Source organism: Pseudophryne corroboree, chromosome 6, assembly GCF_028390025.1.
Source record: "Pseudophryne corroboree isolate aPseCor3 chromosome 6, aPseCor3.hap2, whole genome shotgun sequence".
Taxonomy (NCBI): domain Eukaryota; kingdom Metazoa; phylum Chordata; class Amphibia; order Anura; family Myobatrachidae; genus Pseudophryne; species Pseudophryne corroboree.
In genome coordinates, this window is record NC_086449.1 from 492,240,316 (window position 1) to 492,260,041 (window position 19,726).

The 19,726-nt window shown below is 44.7% G+C and overlaps 1 pseudogene; it reads left to right on the forward strand.

Annotated features, from left to right (window-relative positions):
- The first annotated feature begins 235 nt into the window (after positions 1-235).
- LOC134937389 (5S ribosomal RNA) lies at positions 236-354 on the forward strand (annotated as a pseudogene).
- Positions 355-19,726: the final 19,372 nt, after the last annotated feature.

The following is a 19,726-nucleotide window of genomic DNA, read 5'->3' on the forward strand; positions in this document are numbered from 1 at the left end:
GTCTGTCTAATTATCTTGTGTGCTCTTATTTTCTATTCTTGTGATTTTCTGGACTCTCACCAGTGATCCATTGGTATATGGTAGAGACTTGTCACTACCTTATATACCTTTGCCTAATGCTGGCAGCAGATCCTCCTATATATTCTCTTATCTTTTCTAAGTCTGAATTGTTTCTGCATACTTTTTATTATGTGAACACACATCAGTGATCCCTGAGTATAATGGGTATTGATACCCCTACTGTCATACCACACTGTAAATGCCCAACCCCTTCCGATCTTGGAAGCGAAGCAGTGTTGGGCTTGGTCAGTACTTGGATGCAGAACCTCCTGTGAAAACCAAGTTTAGTAGAGGTTTAAGTTATTGACAGACTCTGTGCCTAACACTGACAGCAGATTCGCAACTTCCCATTTTTTCTTCTCTATTTACTTTTCTCCATTCTTTAAAGATAACCTTGTACTGTCATATCTTTCTAATTAATTTCCTACACTTGCGTATTCACGAATTACCCATGACTATTATTTTTTGTGAGCATACCTGTGAGTCCATTGAGTATTAACCCTATGTGGGTCCTACTGATTAATACTGACGATTTAGGCATTAACCCTATGAGGGTCTTATTAATTAATATTTCTGTAGTATACAGTACATTCTGTTTTTGTCCATATGAGATTATCTCATGTATTAATTGTATTCCAGACATCACAGATGTGAGACTTTTTATATGTTATATTTTGTGTCTGTTTTCTACAGTATATGTACAATTTGGATATACCAACTGTTTGAATTTTTATATTTCTGATTAATAAATATATTATGTTTTCATTTTTCTGTATTCTAGTCTACTTTTGACTTTTCTAAGAGTGTACCCAAAAAAGAGTCTTCTTTCTTTTTTCTTTTTTGGTCCGATTGAAAATCCAAAAAGCCAAAGTTCTGTAAAAAGACCCCAAAAAATAAATTTACATGGTCTGAGGAAAAACGTAAACTTGCCAATATGCCATTTACGACACGGAGTGGCAAGGAATTACTAAGTCCCTGGCCTATGCTCATGACTAATGGTTCAGCTTCACATGGCGATGGAAGCCCTCATCCTCCTGTTAGAAAAATGATAAGAGGTAAGCTGGAAAAAGCACAGCAAAGAACTGTGCGTTCTAAGATGGTATCACAAATCCCCAAGGAGAGTCCAAGTGTGTTGGCGGTTGCGATGCCTTACCTTCCCAACACTGGACGGGAAGAGGAGGCTCCTTCCACCATTTGCACGCACTCTGCAAGTGCTGGAAGAAGCAACCACAGTCCAGTTTCTGATATTCAAATTGAAGATGTCACTGTTGTAGTACACCAGGATGAGGAAATGGGTGTTGCTGGTGCTGAGGAGGAAGTTGACGATGAGGATTCTGATGGTTATGTGGTTTGTTTAAATCTGGCACCGGGGGAGATACCTGTTGTCCGTGGGATGAATAAGCCCATTGTGATGCCTAAGAAAAATACCAAAAAAGCCACCTTTTCGGTGTGGAATTATTTCTCCACAAATCCGGACAACAGGTGTCAAGCCATCTGTTGCCTCTGTAAATCTGTAATAAGTAGGGGTAAGGATGTCAACCACCTAGGAACATCCTCCCTTATACATCACCTGCAGCACATTCATCAGAAGTCAGTGTCAAGTTGTGAAACTTTGGGTAAGAGCATAAGCAGTTCACTGACACCTAAATCCCTCCTTCCTCTTGTACCCAAGCTCCTGCAAGCCACACGACCAACTCCCTCAATGTCAACTTCCTCCTCAGTCAGGAACGTCAGTAGTCCTGCAGGCAATGACACTGGCAAGACTGAGGAGTCCTCTCTTAACTGTAATTCCTCTGGAGGATCCTTGAGTGGTATGCCTGCTGTTGCTGCCGCTGCTGTTGTTGCTGCTGGGAGTCGATCGTCATCCCAGAGGGGAAGTCGGAAGACTACTTGTACTACTTTAACTAAGCAATTGACTATCCAACAGTCCTTTGTGAGGAAGATGAAATATGACAGCAGTCATCCTTTTGCAAAGCGGATAACTGAGGCCTTGACAGCTATGTTGGTTTTAGACGTGCATCCGGTATCCATCATTAGTTCAGTGGGACTTATAGAATTGTTTGAGGTACTGTGTCCACGGTATCAAATCCCATCTAGGTTCCACTTCCCTAGGCAGGCGATACCGAGAATGTACAGAGACGTCTGAGAGTGTCCTTAGTATCCTACAAAATGCAGTTGAACCCACTATCCACTTAACAATGGACATGTGGACAAGTGGAACAAGGCAGACTAAGGACTATATGACTTTGACAGCCCACTGGGTAGATGTATTGCCTCCCGCAGCAACAAAAGCAGCGGCAGCACCAGTAGCAGCATCTCGCAAATGCCAACTCGTTCCTAGGCAGGCTATGCTATGTATCACCGCATTCCATAAGAGGCACACAGCTGACAACCTCTTACGGAAACTGAGGAACATCATCGCAGAATGGCTTACCCCAGTTAGACTCTCCTGGGGATTTGTGTTATCGGACAACTTCACCAATATTGTGCGTGCATTATATCTGGGCAAATTCCAGCACATCCCATGTTTTGCACATACAATTAATTTGGTGGTGCAGAAATTTTTGAAAAATGACAGGGGCATGCAGGAGATGCTGTCGGTGGCCCGAAAAATTGCGGGCCACTTTTGGCATTCAACCACCGCGTGCCGAAGACTGGAGCACCACCACACACACCTGAACCTGCCCTGCCATCACCTGAAGCAAGAGGTGGTAATGAGGTGGAATTCAACACTCTATATCAGTGGTTTCCAAACTTTTTTGAATCACAGCGCCCTAGAATATCAGAATTTTTTCACGGCATCCCAAGGCCAAACATTTCTTATTGAAAATTTAGAAAGAAATATTACATTAAGTAGATCACGTTTATATGTCATCCTTATTGTCAGTTGTGTGGTGAGGGACAAGATTTGCTTCTGTTTGGCCACATATTTTACCACCAGCACTGGTTTTGCCTATTATATTGACCATGAATAATTTGAATTGGTCCTGGACCACCAACCCAGGGCACCCCTGCAAGTGTCCCGAGGCACCCCAGGGAGCTACGGCACACAGTTTGGGAACCTCTGCTCTATATGCTTCAGAGGATGGAGGAGCAGCAAAAGGCCATTCAGGCCTATACATCTACCTACGATATAGGCAAAGGAGGGGGAATGCACCTGACTCAAGCGCAGTGGAGAATGATTTCCATCTTGTGCAAGGTTCTCCAACCCTTCGAACTTGCAACACGTGAAGTCAGTTCATACACTGCCAAGTTGAGTCAGGTCATTCCCCTCATCAGGTTTTTGTAGAAGCAGCTGGAGAAATTGAAGGAGGAGCTAAGACAGAGTGATTCCGCAAAGTATGTGGGACTTGTGGATGGTGCCCTTCATTTGCTTTGCCAGGATTCAAGGGTGGTCAATCTGTTGAAATCAGAGCACTACATTTTGGCCACTGTGCTCAATCCCAGGTTTAAAGCCTACGTCGTATCTCTCTTTCTGGCAGACACAAGTCTGCAGAGGTTCAAAGACCTGCTGGTGAGAAAATTGTCAACTCAAGCGGAATGTAACCCGTCAACAGCTCCTCCTTCACTTTCTGCCACAACTGGGGCTGTGAGGAAAAGGATAAGATTTCCTAGCCTACCTGCTGGCGGTGATGCAGGGCAGTCAGAAGCGAGTGCTGACATCTGGTCCGGACTGAAGGACCTGCCAACAATTACTGACATGTCTACTGTCACTGCATATGATTCTGTCACCATTGAAAGAATGGTGGAAGATTAAATGAGTGACAGCATCCAAGTAGGCATGTCAGATAGTCCGTACATATACTGGCAGGAAAAAGAGGCAATTTGGATGCCCTTGCACAAACTGGCTTTATTTTACCTAAGTTGTCCCCCCTCCAGTGTGTACTCCGAAAGAGTGTTTAGTGCAGCAGGTAACCTTGTCAGCGATCGGCATAGGAGGTTACTTCCACAAAATGTGGAGAAGATGATGTTCATCAAAATGAATTATAATTTCCACCGGGAAGACCTTGACCAGCAATTGCCTCCAGAAATTACACAGGGACCTGTGATTGTGGATTCCAGTGGGGACGAATTAATACTCTATGTGGAGGAGGATGTACACACTGAAAGGGGTGAGGAATCGGAGGATGAGGATGAGGTCGACATCTTGCCTCTGTAGAGCCAGTCTGTGCAAGCAGAGATTGATTGCTTCTTTATTGGTGGGGGCCCAAACAAACCAGTCATTTCAGCCACAGTCGTGTGGCAGACCCTGTCACTGAAATGACTGGTTAGTTAAAGTGTGCATGTCCTGTTTATACAACTTAAGGGTGGGTGGGAGGTCCCAACGACAATTCCATCTTGCACCTCTTTTTCTTCTTTGCATCATGTGCTGTTTGGGGCCTAGTTTTTTTAAGTGCCACCCTGTCTGCCACTGCAGTGCCACTCCTAGATGGGCCAGGTGTTTGTGCTGCACACTTTTGTAGCTTAGCTTAGTCATACAGCCACCTCGGTGCAACCTTTTGGCCTAAAAACATTATTGTGAGGTGCAAGGTGTTCAGAATAGACTGGAAATGAGTGGAAATGAATGTTATTGAGGTTAATAATACTGTAGGATCAAAATTACCACCAAACCCAATCACGAGTGGGGAATTAGAACCAAAACCTAAACACAAAACACGAAAGTGCCTGCCGCACATCTCTATGGAACACATTGTAGACTTAGCTGGGGTTTTTCAATTAATGTATGTAGCACAGTGGTGTCTAAAGACCTAATAGTTCACGTTTGTACTAGAGATGAGCGGGTTCGGTTTCTTTGAATCCGAACCCGCACGAACTTCACTTTTTTTTTCACGGGTCCGAGCGACTCGGATCTTCCCGCCTTGCTCGGTTAACCCGAGCGCGCCCGAACGTCATCATGACGCTGTCGGATTCTCGCGAGACTCGGATTCTATATAAGGAGCCGCGCGTCGCCGCCATTTTCACACGTGCATTGAGATTGATAGGGAGAGGACGTGGCTGGCGTCCTCTCCATTTAGATTAGATTTAGAAGAGAGAGAGAGAGAGAGATTGCTGTGATACTGTAGATTAGAAGAGAGTGCAGACAGAGTTTAGTGACTGACGACCACAGTGACCAGTGACCACCAGAGACAGTGCAGTTGTTTGTTTTATTTAATATATCCGTTCTCTGCCTGAAAAAAACGATACACAGTCACACAGTGACTCAGTCTGTGTGCACTGCTCAGCCCAGTGTGCTGCACATCAATGTATTGTATATAAAGCTTATAATTGTGGGGGAGACTGGGGAGCACTGCAGGTTGTTATAGCAGGAGCCAGGAGTACATGATAAATAATATTATATTAAAATTAAACAGTGCACACTTTTGCTGCAGGAGTGCCACTGCCAGTGTGACTAGTGGTGACCAGTGCCTGACCACCAGTATATTAGTAGTATTGTATACTATCTCTTTATCAACCAGTCTATATTAGCAGCAGACACAGTACAGTGCGGTAGTTCACGGCTGTGGCTACCTCTGTGTCGGCACTCGGCAGGCAGTCCGTCCATCCATAATTGTATTATAATATATACCACCTAACCGTGGTTTTTTTTTCATTCTTTATACCGTCGTCATACTAGTTGTTACGAGTATACTACTATCTCTTTATCAACCAGTGTACAGTGCGGTAGTTCACGGCTGTGGCTACCTCTGTGTCGGCACTCGGCAGGCAGTCCGTCCAACCATAATTGTATTATATACCACCTAACCGTGGTTTTTTTTTCATTCTTTATACCGTCGTCATACTAGTTGTTACGAGTATACTACTATCTCTTTATCAACCAGTGTACAGTGCGGTAGTTCACGGCTGTGGCTACCTCTGTGTCGGCACTCGGCAGGCAGTCCGTCCATCCATAATTGTATTATAATATATACCACCTAACCGTGGTTTTTTTTTCATTCTTTATACCGTCGTCATACTAGTTGTTACGAGTATACTACTATCTCTTTATCAACCAGTGTACAGTGCGGTAGTTCACGGCTGTGGCTACCTCTGTGTCGGCACTCGGCAGGCAGTCCGTCCAACCATAATTGTATTATAATATATACCACCTAACCGTGGTTTTTTTTTCATTCTTTATACCGTCGTCATACTAGTTGTTACGAGTATACTACTATCTCTTTATCAACCAGTGTACAGTGCGGTAGTTCACGGCTGTGGCTACCTCTGTGTCGGCACTCGGCAGGCAGTCCGTCCAACCATAATTGTATTATATACCACCTAACCGTGGTTTTTTTTTCATTCTTTATACCGTCGTCATACTAGTTGTTACGAGTATACTACTATCTCTTTATCAACCAGTGTACAGTGCGGTAGTTCACGGCTGTGGCTACCTCTGTGTCGGCACTCGGCAGGCAGTCCGTCCAGCCATAATTGTATTATAATATATACCACCTAACCGTGGTTTTTTTTTCATTCTTTATACCGTCGTCATACTAGTTGTTACGAGTATACTACTATCTCTTTATCAACCAGTGTACAGTGCGGTAGTTCACGGCTGTGGCTACCTCTGTGTCGGCACTCGGCAGGCAGTCCGTCCATCCATAATTGTATTATAATATATACCACCTAACCGTGGTTTTTTTTTCATTCTTTATACCGTCGTCATACTAGTTGTTACGAGTATACTACTATCTCTTTATCAACCAGTGTACAGTGCGGTAGTTCACGGCTGTGGCTACCTCTGTGTCGGCACTCGGCAGGCAGTCCGTCCATCCATAATTGTATTATATACCACCTAACCGTGGTTTTTTTATACCACCTAACCGTGGCAGTCCGTCCATAATTGTATACTAGTATCCAATCCATCCATCTCCATTGTTTACCTGAGGTGCCTTTTAGTTCTGCCTATAAAATATGGAGAACAAAAAAGTTGAGGTTCCAAAATTAGGGAAAGATCAAGATCCACTTCCACCTCGTGCTGAAGCTGCTGCCACTAGTCATGGCCGAGACGATGAAATGCCAGCAACGTCGTCTGCCAAGGCCGATGCCCAATGTCATAGTACAGAGCATGTCAAATCCAAAACACCAAATATCAGAAAAAAAAGGACTCCAAAACCTAAAATAAAATTGTCGGAGGAGAAGCGTAAACTTGCCAATATGCCATTTACCACACGGAGTGGCAAGGAACGGCTGAGGCCCTGGCCTATGTTCATGGCTAGTGGTTCAGCTTCACATGAGGATGGAAGCACTCAGCCTCTCGCTAGAAAACTGAAAAGACTCAAGCTGGCAAAAGCACCGCAAAGAACTGTGCGTTCTTTGAAATCCCAAATCCACAAGGAGAGTCCAATTGTGTCGGTTGCGATGCCTGACCTTCCCAACACTGGACGTGAAGAGCATGCGCCTTCCACCATTTGCACGCCCCCTGCAAGTGCTGGAAGGAGCACCCGCAGTCCAGTTCCTGATAGTCAGATTGAAGATGTCAGTGTTGAAGTACACCAGGATGAGGAGGATATGGGTGTTGCTGGCGCTGGGGAGGAAATTGACCAGGAGGATTCTGATGGTGAGGTGGTTTGTTTAAGTCAGGCACCCGGGGAGACACCTGTTGTCCGTGGGAGGAATATGGCCGTTGACATGCCAGGTGAAAATACCAAAAAAATCAGCTCTTCGGTGTGGAGGTATTTCACCAGAAATGCGGACAACAGGTGTCAAGCCGTGTGTTCCCTTTGTCAAGCTGTAATAAGTAGGGGTAAGGACGTTAACCACCTCGGAACATCCTCCCTTATACGTCACCTGCAGCGCATTCATAATAAGTCAGTGACAAGTTCAAAAACTTTGGGTGACAGCGGAAGCAGTCCACTGACCAGTAAATCCCTTCCTCTTGTAACCAAGCTCACGCAAACCACCCCACCAACTCCCTCAGTGTCAATTTCCTCCTTCCCCAGGAATGCCAATAGTCCTGCAGGCCATGTCACTGGCAAGTCTGACGAGTCCTCTCCTGCCTGGGATTCCTCCGATGCATCCTTGCGTGTAACGCCTACTGCTGCTGGCGCTGCTGTTGTTGCCGCTGGGAGTCGATGGTCATCCCAGAGGGGAAGTCGTAAGCCCACTTGTACTACTTCCAGTAAGCAATTGACTGTTCAACAGTCCTTTGCGAGGAAGATGAAATATCACAGCAGTCATCCTACTGCAAAGCGGATAACTGAGGCCTTGGCATCCTGGGTGGTGAGAAACGTGGTTCCGGTATCCATCATTACTGCAGAGCCAACTAGAGACTTGTTGGAGGTACTGTGTCCCCGGTACCAAATACCATCTAGGTTCCATTTCTCTAGGCAGGCGATACCGAAAATGTACACAGACCTCAGAAAAAGAGTCACCAGTGTCCTAAAAAATGCAGCTGTACCCAATGTCCACTTAACCACGGACATGTGGACAAGTGGAGCAGGGCAGGGTCAGGACTATATGACTGTGACAGCCCACTGGGTAGATGTATGGACTCCCGCCGCAAGAACAGCAGCGGCGGCACCAGTAGCAGCATCTCGCAAACGCCAACTCTTTCCTAGGCAGGCTACGCTTTGTATCACCGCTTTCCAGAATACGCACACAGCTGAAAACCTCTTACGGCAACTGAGGAAGATCATCGCGGAATGGCTTACCCCAATTGGACTCTCCTGTGGATTTGTGGCATCGGACAACGCCAGCAATATTGTGTGTGCGTTAAATCTGGGCCAATTCCAGCACGTCCCATGTTTTGCACATACCTTGAATTTGGTGGTGCAGAATTTTTTAAAAAACGACAGGGGCGTGCAAGAGATGCTGTCGGTGGCCAGAAGAATTGCGGGACACTTTCGGCGTACAGGCACCACGTACAGAAAACTGGAGCACCACCAAAAACTACTGAACCTGCCCTGCCATCATCTGAAGCAAGAAGTGGTAACGAGGTGGAATTCAACCCTCTATATGCTTCAGAGGTTGGAGGAGCAGCAAAAGGCCATTCAAGCCTATACAATTGAGCACAATATAGTAGGTGGAATGCACCTGTCTCAAGTGCAGTGGAGAATGATTTCAACGTTGTGCAAGGTTCTGATGCCCTTTGAACTTGCCACACGTGAAGTCAGTTCAGACACTGCCAGCCTGAGTCAGGTCATTCCCCTCATCAGGCTTTTGCAGAAGAAGCTGGAGGCATTGAAGGAGGAGCTAACACGGAGCGATTCCGCTAGGCATGTGGGACTTGTGGATGCAGCCCTTAATTCGCTTAACAAGGATTCACGGGTGGTCAATCTGTTGAAATCAGAGCACTACATTTTGGCCACCGTGCTCGATCCTAGATTTAAAGCCTACCTTGGATCTCTCTTTCCGGCAGACACAGGTCTGCTGGGGTTGAAAGACCTGCTGGTGACAAAATTGTCAAGTCAAGCGGAACGCGACCTGTCAACATCTCCTCCTTCACATTCTCCCGCAACTGGGGGTGCGAGGAAAAGGCTCAGAATTCCGAGCCCACCCGCTGGCGGTGATGCAGGGCAGTCTGGAGCGACTGCTGATGCTGACATCTGGTCCGGACTGAAGGACCTGACAACGATTACGGACATGTCGTCTACTGTCACTGCATATGATTCTCTCAACATTGATAGAATGGTGGAGGATTATATGAGTGACCGCATCCAAGTAGGCACGTCACACAGTCCGTACTTATACTGGCAGGAAAAAGAGGCAATTTGGAGGCCCTTGCACAAACTGGCTTTATTCTACCTAAGTTGCCCTCCCACAAGTGTGTACTCCGAAAGAGTGTTTAGTGCCGCCGCTCACCTTGTCAGCAATCGGCGTACGAGGTTACATCCAGAAAATGTGGAGAAGATGATGTTCATTAAAATGAATTATAATCAATTCCTCCGCGGAGACATTGACCAGCAGCAATTGCCTCCACAAAGTACACAGGGAGCTGAGATGGTGGATTCCAGTGGGGACGAATTGATAATCTGTGAGGAGGGGGATGTACACGGTGATATATCGGAGGGTGAAGATGAGGTGGACATCTTGCCTCTGTAGAGCCAGTTTGTGCAAGGAGAGATTAATTGCTTCTTTTTTGGGGGGGGTCCAAACCAACCCGTCATATCAGTCACAGTCGTGTGGCAGACCCTGTCACTGAAATGATGGGTTGGTTAAAGTGTGCATGTCCTGTTTTGTTTATACAACATAAGGGTGGGTGGGAGGGCCCAAGGATAATTCCATCTTGCACCTCTTTTTTCTTTTCTTTTTCTTTGCATCATGTGCTGATTGGGGAGGGTTTTTTGGAAGGGACATCCTGCGTGACACTGCAGTGCCACTCCTAGATGGGCCCGGTGTTTGTGTCGGCCACTAGGGTCGCTAATCTTACTCACACAGCTACCTCATTGCGCCTCTTTTTTTCTTTGCGTCATGTGCTGTTTGGGGAGGGTTTTTTGGAAGGGACATCCTGCGTGACACTGCAGTGCCACTCCTAGATGTGCCCGGTGTTTGTGTCGGCCACTAGGGTCGCTAATCTTACTCACACAGCTACCTCATTGCGCCTCTTTTTTTCTTTGCGTCATGTGCTGTTTGGGGAGGGTTTTTTGGAAGGGACATCCTGCGTGACACTGCAGTGCCACTCCTAGATGTGCCCGGTGTTTGTGTCGGCCACTAGGGTCGCTAATCTTACTCACACAGTCAGCTACCTCATTGCGCCTCTTTTTTTCTTTGCGTCATGTGCTGTTTGGGGAGGGTTTTTTGGAAGGGCCATCCTGCGTGACACTGCAGTGCCACTCCTAGATGGGCCCGGTGTTTGTGTCGGCCACTAGGGTCGCTAATCTTACTCACACAGCTACCTCATTGCGCCTCTTTTTTTCTTTGCGTCATGTGCTGTTTGGGGAGGGTTTTTTGGAAGGGACATCCTGCGTGACACTGCAGTGCCACTCCTAGATGGGCCCGGTGTTTGTGTCGGCCACTAGGGTCGCTTATCTTACTCACACAGCGACCTCGGTGCAAATTTTAGGACTAAAAATAATATTGTGAGGTGTGAGGTATTCAGAATAGACTGAAAATGAGTGTAAATTATGGTTTTTGAGGTTAATAATACTTTGGGATCAAAATGACCCCCAAATTCTATGATTTAAGCTGTTTTTTAGTGTTTTTGAAAAAAAACACCCGAATCCAAAACACACCCGAATCCGACAAAAATAATTCGGTGAGGTTTTGCCAAAACGCGTTCGAACCCAAAACACGGCCGCGGAACCGAACCCAAAACCAAAACACAAAACCCGAAAAATTTCAGGCGCTCATCTCTAGTTTGTACTGATCTCCCAGCTCAGTGGTTCCAAAACTCGGTCCTCAAGGAACCCTAACAGTTCAGGTTTTAAAGATTTCCATGGTTTAGCAAGGTTAGTTAAATCAAATTGATTATGTTACTAGTTAAGTTACCTGTAGCCAAGCATGGATAAACTTAAAATCTTGACTGTTCGGTTGTCTTGAGGGCCGAGTTTGGTAACCTTTGTCTTAGCTGGCACAAAGGTGTGTTCATTACTATCTGACACATTCTAAAAGACCTAAGGAGGTCTGGAAAACTGTGCCTCTCCCTGTTAGTATAGAATAGAATGTGGATTCTAATTTTCATCTATTGTTGGACCTCTAGAGAGCCAATATTTTGCAGTTTATTATTAGTTTCCAAGCTGCAAAACTGACTAGTTGTACATATATGATTATGTGAGTTCATTCACTTAGAAGTAGGATATCAATTGTGATTGTTAGAAAATATTGTTTTTTACAATCTACTAGAGCAGCAAAAATAAGTAAATGCAGGATGTAGTTACTATCCCGGCGATTAGGATCCCGGCGGTCAGAATACCAACGCTGGAATTCCGACCACCGAGAATACCGACAGCTGCACTAAGACATCCATAGAGTGGAAACAGAACCTGTGGCGGCGGAGAGAGCCACCAAGCCTGCAAGGGGCTTACTAGCGCTCGCCCCACTGCCGACATTCTGGCAACCGGGATCCCAGCATCGGTATTCTTACCGCCGGGATCCCGGCCGCCGAGATTCTATACCCAACCTGTAAATACATACAGTTACTTAGTATGAAAGTCCTTAGAATGTTTGATACATGTATTTAGTTTGCATGTCTGTCTGTCATATTAAGTCTTCAGATTTCCATAAAGCAAGACAGGAATGGTTCTACTTAGCAGTTAATCTCTGAATAGCGCACAGTGGGCCCGATCCAGTAAGGATTGCAAATTCTAATTAGCAGAATTTGCAATCATTGTGAATGCATGCATGCTGTGGGCTGCCCATCGCACGTCAAGGCCGCCCAGCATCCTGACCGCTTCCTCCCCCCCCTTGATGAAGCAGAAATTGCAAACGCATTGCAATGTCTACTTCATTGTAGAAATTCAAGTTTTTATGATGCCGCCCACGTTTGCCTGCCTCCACCCCTGCAATGCTGCAGCGCTCCGTCTCTGCCTAGGAAACAGAGCATTGCCGCCCCCCCCCCCCCCCCCGCGAACTCCTCTGCCTAATTGACCAGCAGAGGCATTCGCATTTTGGGCTTCGCTGCACCCAGCAAGCAGGTCACAGTCCCCTGGACAGGTACCCAGTAGTTAGTAGATGAACTGTTAAGGAAAAGATACTAGAGATAACCGAGAGCAGTTGGCACTTGAAGATATCTAAAGAAGAATAGTTCTGAATAGAAGACCACTGAGGATAGCTGTTGAGATCAGCACTGTTGGCCACTTGAGACAGTCAATATTATATGATGTTGAGAACTATAGAGATAATCGATGGCAAACCTAAGAACACTGAAGAAGTAATCGATGTTAGTCAATGCTGGAGATAACCGATGGCACTCGGTCAGTACTGTTTCTCACAGCGGGCGCGCCGTACGATCGCACGGGGCACCTGCTGTGGCACTTCATGGCTCCTATTCTGCTCCCTCTTCTCCCTTTTCCATAGTACTCCACTCGGGGAGCAGAGTTTTGCAGAATCATGTGATTGCGTCGCAATGCAATGATGCAACCGTGTGGGTGCAAGGAAGTCTTTTCCTGCGAGGACATGCCCATTTTAGTGATACCACGCCCATTAAACAAGGCCACGCCCGCTCGCCTGAAGCGTGCACACCGAAGACGTGCTCAAAATATTTTTTGGGTGTCTATGGGGGGGCGCATTTTTGAATGTTGGGGGGGCATTTTTTAACACTGGGAGCCAAATTGTCTAGAAACAGCCCTGCATTTGGTACTTGAGAACACTGAAGAAGTAATCAATGTTAGTCAGTGCAGGAGATAACCGATGGCAATTGGTATTTGAGAACACTGAAGAAGTAAACGATGTTAATCAATGCTGGAGATATCCAATGGCAATCGGTACTTGAGAACTCAGAAGAAATAATGGATGCTGGAGAACTCTGGAGATAGCCAGTGGCAACCAGCACCAGAGAACACGTGGAGACACAAAATGAATCCTGCAAACAGTAACATGCACTAGCAGGCACTAGAGAAGGAAGTTGTTCAGGCGATTTCCTGTTCCCAGGATCCTGCTTATATACCCTCAGGCAGCTTGCCATTGGTGAAGAGAGTCAGCAGAAAATTACCAAGAATCCCACTGGAAATCAGTCCAGTCAGCTGACAGAGCAACATGGCTGCCCCGATGTCCTGCATCCAGATGGAACCCTGCCGCAGTGTATACTGCAGAAGTCCCACTAAACTCTGGAAAGACCATTCAATGCGGCTACTTGCCACCACACCCGGCGCCTGACCCGTGCCCAACCAGAGAAAGCCGGTGCCGCGGTGAGTAAAGACCGGTCCCAAGCCGGATCCTGACATTGGGATATTGTGGCCAAGATTGTAGATCCTGGTCGATTTAGCTGAATGGTCGGGTTTGTGAGTAAGATTCTTCCAATTTATCAGCGAAACAAACATTTGAAGACACTATGCAAGAAATCAGGCCGATGCCCTACTTACTGGGAGATTGGTACAATTATTGTATGGCATGTACCTAGCATAAGAGAGTACTCTGCTATCTAGTGCCATGTGTGTCATGCCATATTTTACCTATTAATCATAATTTGTCCACCAGATTACATTTGACAGATTTTCCTGCAAAAAAGATGCATATGAAATATATGATGCAGTGTGGCAAGACTGCAGTTGATACTCTCTAATCAGCAACTGTTGGAATGAAGTCAGGCTGCTTGTGCATTTCTTTGTTTGTGTTCAGTTTTAAATAGAACACTATACTGAATACAGCCATCCACTGAAGTATAGGAGTAATATAGATACTTTATGGGTTTTAAAATATGCAAATGGGAAATAAATGGTCAATATGAACAAAAGGCCGACATTTCAATGGTCGACATAGGAAAAGGTTGACACAACTTTAAAAAAAAAATTCTTACTTTTTTCATACTTTACGATCCACGTGGACTATGACTGGGAATAGTAACCTGTGCTGAGCTCTGTGGTAGTGGAGCAAGGCAGCTTACTGAAGCATGGCAAGTGAAGCAAGCCATGTGAGGGAACGTGGTGCACTGATTGGGGTTCCCAGTCACTTTACGGAGGAAATGACATCCCAAATTTTTTTTTTTATCTCATGTCGACCTTTTCCGTGTTGACCTTTTTGTCATGTTGACCTTTTTCAGGTGTCGACCCTTTAGGGTTGACATACACACTGTCGACCTTTTCAGGTCGACTTAGACAGCCATGCCCGTTTGCAGCCATCCCCTTTATTCGTTAACACTTTGCAGTTTTTCTCACAAAATACAGTTTATTGATATATTTTATTGCAATATGCTTATTTTTATAATTTCAGTCAACTCTCACATATCACATTTTCTTAACCTTTCAATATGTATGAATTAATCATACTATAATTATGATTTATTTTTATTTATAGTGCAACGCCAATCCTGCAGCACCGTACAGAGCAGTAAAAAGATAAATGCATATACAGCATGGGGAACTTCAGATGTTACATATTACAAGAAGTTCAGTAGCAGTATGAGGGTAACATAATAATACATTACTGGGAAAAGGGAAAGGGGATACTACTGCACTAGCAAAGTATGAAAATTCAAGGATAAAGCAAAGAAAACCCCTTGTTATATTCTATATCATATGTTTGAATTATGTAGGGGGGTGCTGCCACTGAATATTTTGTTGCCAATATAAAGTTATACACAAAGACAGAAAAGAATTGGACTTGAAGTGGCGCACTCAAACAATAAATTGAAACATAAAATGTAACTTTTATTAGAATATATTTAAAAGCCTGTAGCTGTGAAATATTAAAATGAAAACCAAAAAAATTACAAGACAAAATGTGATATGTGTTGTTAAAAACACACAGTCAGTGCAGGTTGCACCGAGGTTGCTGGATGACTAAGCTAAGGAGTGGCACTGCAGTGTCAGACAGGATGGCACTTAAATAAACTAGTCCCCAAACTGCACATCATGCAAAGAAGTAAAAGAGATGCAATGAGGTGGCTGTATGACTAAGCTAAGCAACACAAGTGTGAGGCACAAACACCTGGCCCATCTACTGTAGGAGTGGCACTGCAGTGGCAGACAGGATGGCACTTAAAAAAGCTAGTCCCCAAACAGCACATCATGCAAAGATGTTCAAGAGGTGCAACGAGGTAGCTGTATGACTAAGCTAAGCGACACAAGTGTGCGGCACAAACACCTGGCCCATCTAGGAGTGGCACTGCAAAACCACTGCACTAATGGACGCACGTCTAACACCAACATAGCTGTCATAGCCTCAGTTATCCGCTTTGCAACAGGGTGACTGCTGTCATACTTAATCTTCCTCGATAAGGACTGTTGGACAGTCATTTGCTTAGTTGAAGTAGTGCAAGTGGTCTTCCAACTTTCCTCTGGGATGATGATCGAATCCCAGCAGCAACAACAGCATCGGCAGCAGCAGCAGCAGTAGTAGTAGGAGGAAGTGGTTTTTGATCTTTCCCTATTTTATCCTCCAAATTTTTATTCTCTATTATTTTTCTGGAGTTATACTGTATAACAAAAATGCAGCACAGGAGAACGTACCTCTACACCACACAGGGCAAAATCTGTAAAAATTATTTGGAATAAATATTAATAACCCCTTTATTTGGAGTAAATAATATACACCACAGGACAGCACCACTGAACTTATATGGCAGTACAACTGGACTGGACTTTATATGGCAGTACCACTGGACATATAAGGCAGTATCACTGGACTGGATTATATGGCAGTACCACTGGACTGGATTTATACGGCAGTACCACTGGACTGGATTTATACCGCAGTACCACTGGGCTGGATTTATAAGGCAGAACCACTGGACTGGATTTATACAGGAGTACCACTGGACTGCATTTATACGGCAGTACCACTGGATTTATACGGCAGTACCACTGGACTGGACTTATACTGCAGTGTCACTGGACTTATACTGCAGTATCACTAGAATTATATGGCAGTATCACTGGAATTATATGGCAGTATCACTGGACATTTTTTTACGGCAGTACCACGGGATATATGCGGCAGTACCACTGGACATATACGGCAGTATCACTGGAATTATATGGCAGTACCACTGGACTTATAGAGCAGTACCACTGGACAGGATTTATACGGCAGTACCACTGGACTTATACGGCAGTACCACTGGACTTATACAGCAGTATCACTGGAATTATATGGCAGTGCCACTGGACTGGATTTATACAGCAGTACCACTGGACATATACGGCAGTATCACTGGAATTATATGGCAGTACCACTGGACTTATACAGCAGTACCACTGGACTGGATTTATACGGCAGTACCACTGGACTTATACAGCAGTACCACTGGACTTATACAGCAGTATCACTGGAATTATATGGCAGTACCATTGGACTTATATGGCAGTACCACTGGATTTATATGGCAGTATTACTGGAATTATATGGTAGTACCACTGGATTTATACGGCAGTACCACTGGACATATACGGCAGTATCACTGGAATTATATGGCAGTACCACTGGACTTATACAGCAGTACCACTGGACTGGATTTATACGGCAGTACCACTGGACTTATACAGCAGTACCACTGGACTTATACAGCAGTATCACTGGAATTATATGGCAGTACCATTGGACTTATATGGCAGTACCACTGGATTTATATGGCAGTATTACTGGAATTATATGGTAGTACCACTGGATTTATATGGCAGTACCACTGGACATATACGGCAGTATCACTGGAATTATATGGCAGTACCACTGGACTTATACAGCAGCACCACTGGACTGGATTTATATGGCAGTACCACTGGACTTATACGGCAGTACCACTGGATTTATATGGCAGTACCACTGGACTGGACTTATACGGCAGTATCACTGGAATTATACGGCAGTACAACTGGACTTATACGGCAGTACCAATGGACATATACGGCAGTACCACTGGACATATACAGCAGTATCACTGGAATTATATGTCAGTATCACTAGACTTATACTGCAGTACCACTGGACATATATGGCAGTACGACTGGACTGGATTTATATGGCAGTACCACTGGATTTATATGGCAGTACCACTGGACATATACGGCACTATCACTGGAATTATGTGGCAGTATCACTGGACTTATATGGCAGTACCACTGGAATGGACTTATATGGCAGTATCACTGGATGTATATGGCAGAATCACTGGACATATACGGCAGGATCACTGGGCTTATACGGCAGTACCACTGGACTTATACAGCAGCACAGGGACACCACCACTGGACTGATGCAGGACAACACAGCACTACTGCAATGGACTGGACTTATACAGCAGCACTGGACATATGGCAGCAGAGGACACCACCACTGTGACTGGACTGATTCAGCACAAGACACCACCACTGGACTGATGCAGCACAACACAGCACCACTGGACTGGACTTATACAGCAGCAGTGGACATATGGCAGCAGAGGACACCACCACTCTGACTGGACTGATGCAGCACAAGATACCACCACTGGACTGATGCTGCACAACACAGCACTGGAATGACACACATAAGACAGACCAGGTCACCACACCACTTTCCCGCATGGACAGACACTGAGGAGAGATACACATCTTCTCGCTACACTCTCCAGGACTGGAGTGAAAATGGCGGCGACGCGCGGCTCTTTATATGGAATCCAAAACCCACGAGAATCCGAGAGCGGGATGATGATGTTTTGCCTCATTAAGGTTTCCGAGTCAGGTGGAAAACCCGAGCTGGACTCGGATCTGGGATCGGGACATGATGTTCAGTAGGGTTCGGTTCTCAGAGAACCGAACCCACTCATCTCTAGAATCAAGTGGTAATAGCCCAAGGTTAAGGAGTCCGACCAACCACCAGTGGGATTTGACATGCAAAGAACAGAGGCTTTTTACAAAGGAGGAGTCAGGGGTGTGTCAGGACCACCCACTTTGATTGGCAGGAGGGCAAAAATTGGTGTAGTTTACTTAAATACAAATCAAGAAACCAGGTTTATCCCTGCTCATGCTACACTAAGTTACTGACCCCTAAATTACTCCACCCCTAGGTGGAGGTGAGGCCCTCAGAAAGTTGAGCCCATCAAGGAATTTTACCTGTACAACTATTATGTCACAAAATGGCAAATTTCTGTTTCTATTGGAGGGTTTGGAATGTAAGCTCAAAAGAGTGACAAGTAGAGAAGTGGTGAGGAGAGGTGATAGGAAAGGGTTAGGAAGAGGACTGGTAGGCTTTGATGACCAGATGAGAGGAAGTGGGCAGATGAGAGGCTTGTTGAGGTACTGTAACAGCTGGAGTAAGGGTAGGAACCGAAGAGAGATGTAGGAAGTACCAGGTATTGTGTGACAGATAGATACTGTAAATTAGGGAGAATGGAAGAAATGGGGAATAAACTGGGTAACAATAAGGATGACATTAGAAAACCAAATAGCCAGTGGGGCAGATTATGCATGTGTTTGTAAATTGTTATAGTTATTTGGTTTGACCTTGATTGTTGTATCTATTTAGATATAGTTTAAATGCTGTAATTCCATTTTCTTAATAATAAATTAGACTGTAAGATTGTCTTAAATACAGTCAGATAAACTTTTGTTTATAGAACAATGCCACTCTTCATCAATCTCGCCTTCAATTTAATCCATTAATCAACAATGGCACTCTTTGTAATCTGTAGTTTGTATTTATTTTACATACTCAGCATACTATATTGACTACAATTTAAGCCATGAAACATGTTGATACTAAATCTCTGTTGAATTGATAAAGTTTTCCTGATTTTTTTGGATCTTCTTTGTTTGATTATTCTCTACTTAATAAAAATAGAATCTCTAGAGACTGGAACACTTTAATCTCCTAAAACCCTGAAGCTGGCATTGGTAATGCAGATGTAGATCTGTATTTAGAGTGACATTACTTTCATCATAGTTTTTAGATAGTACTATATGTTTTCTTTGTGTGGCTTTATCTACTGTATATGTTTTAAATAAATCAAGTGAGTGGAAATCAGGACATTCTTTATTACTAGAGATGTGCACTGGAAATTTTTCGGGTTTTGTGTTTTGGTTTTGGATTCGGTTCCACGGCCGTTTTTTGGATTTGGACGCATTTTTGAAAAGCCTCTATGAAATTTTTTTGTCGGATTCGGGTGTGTTTTGGATTC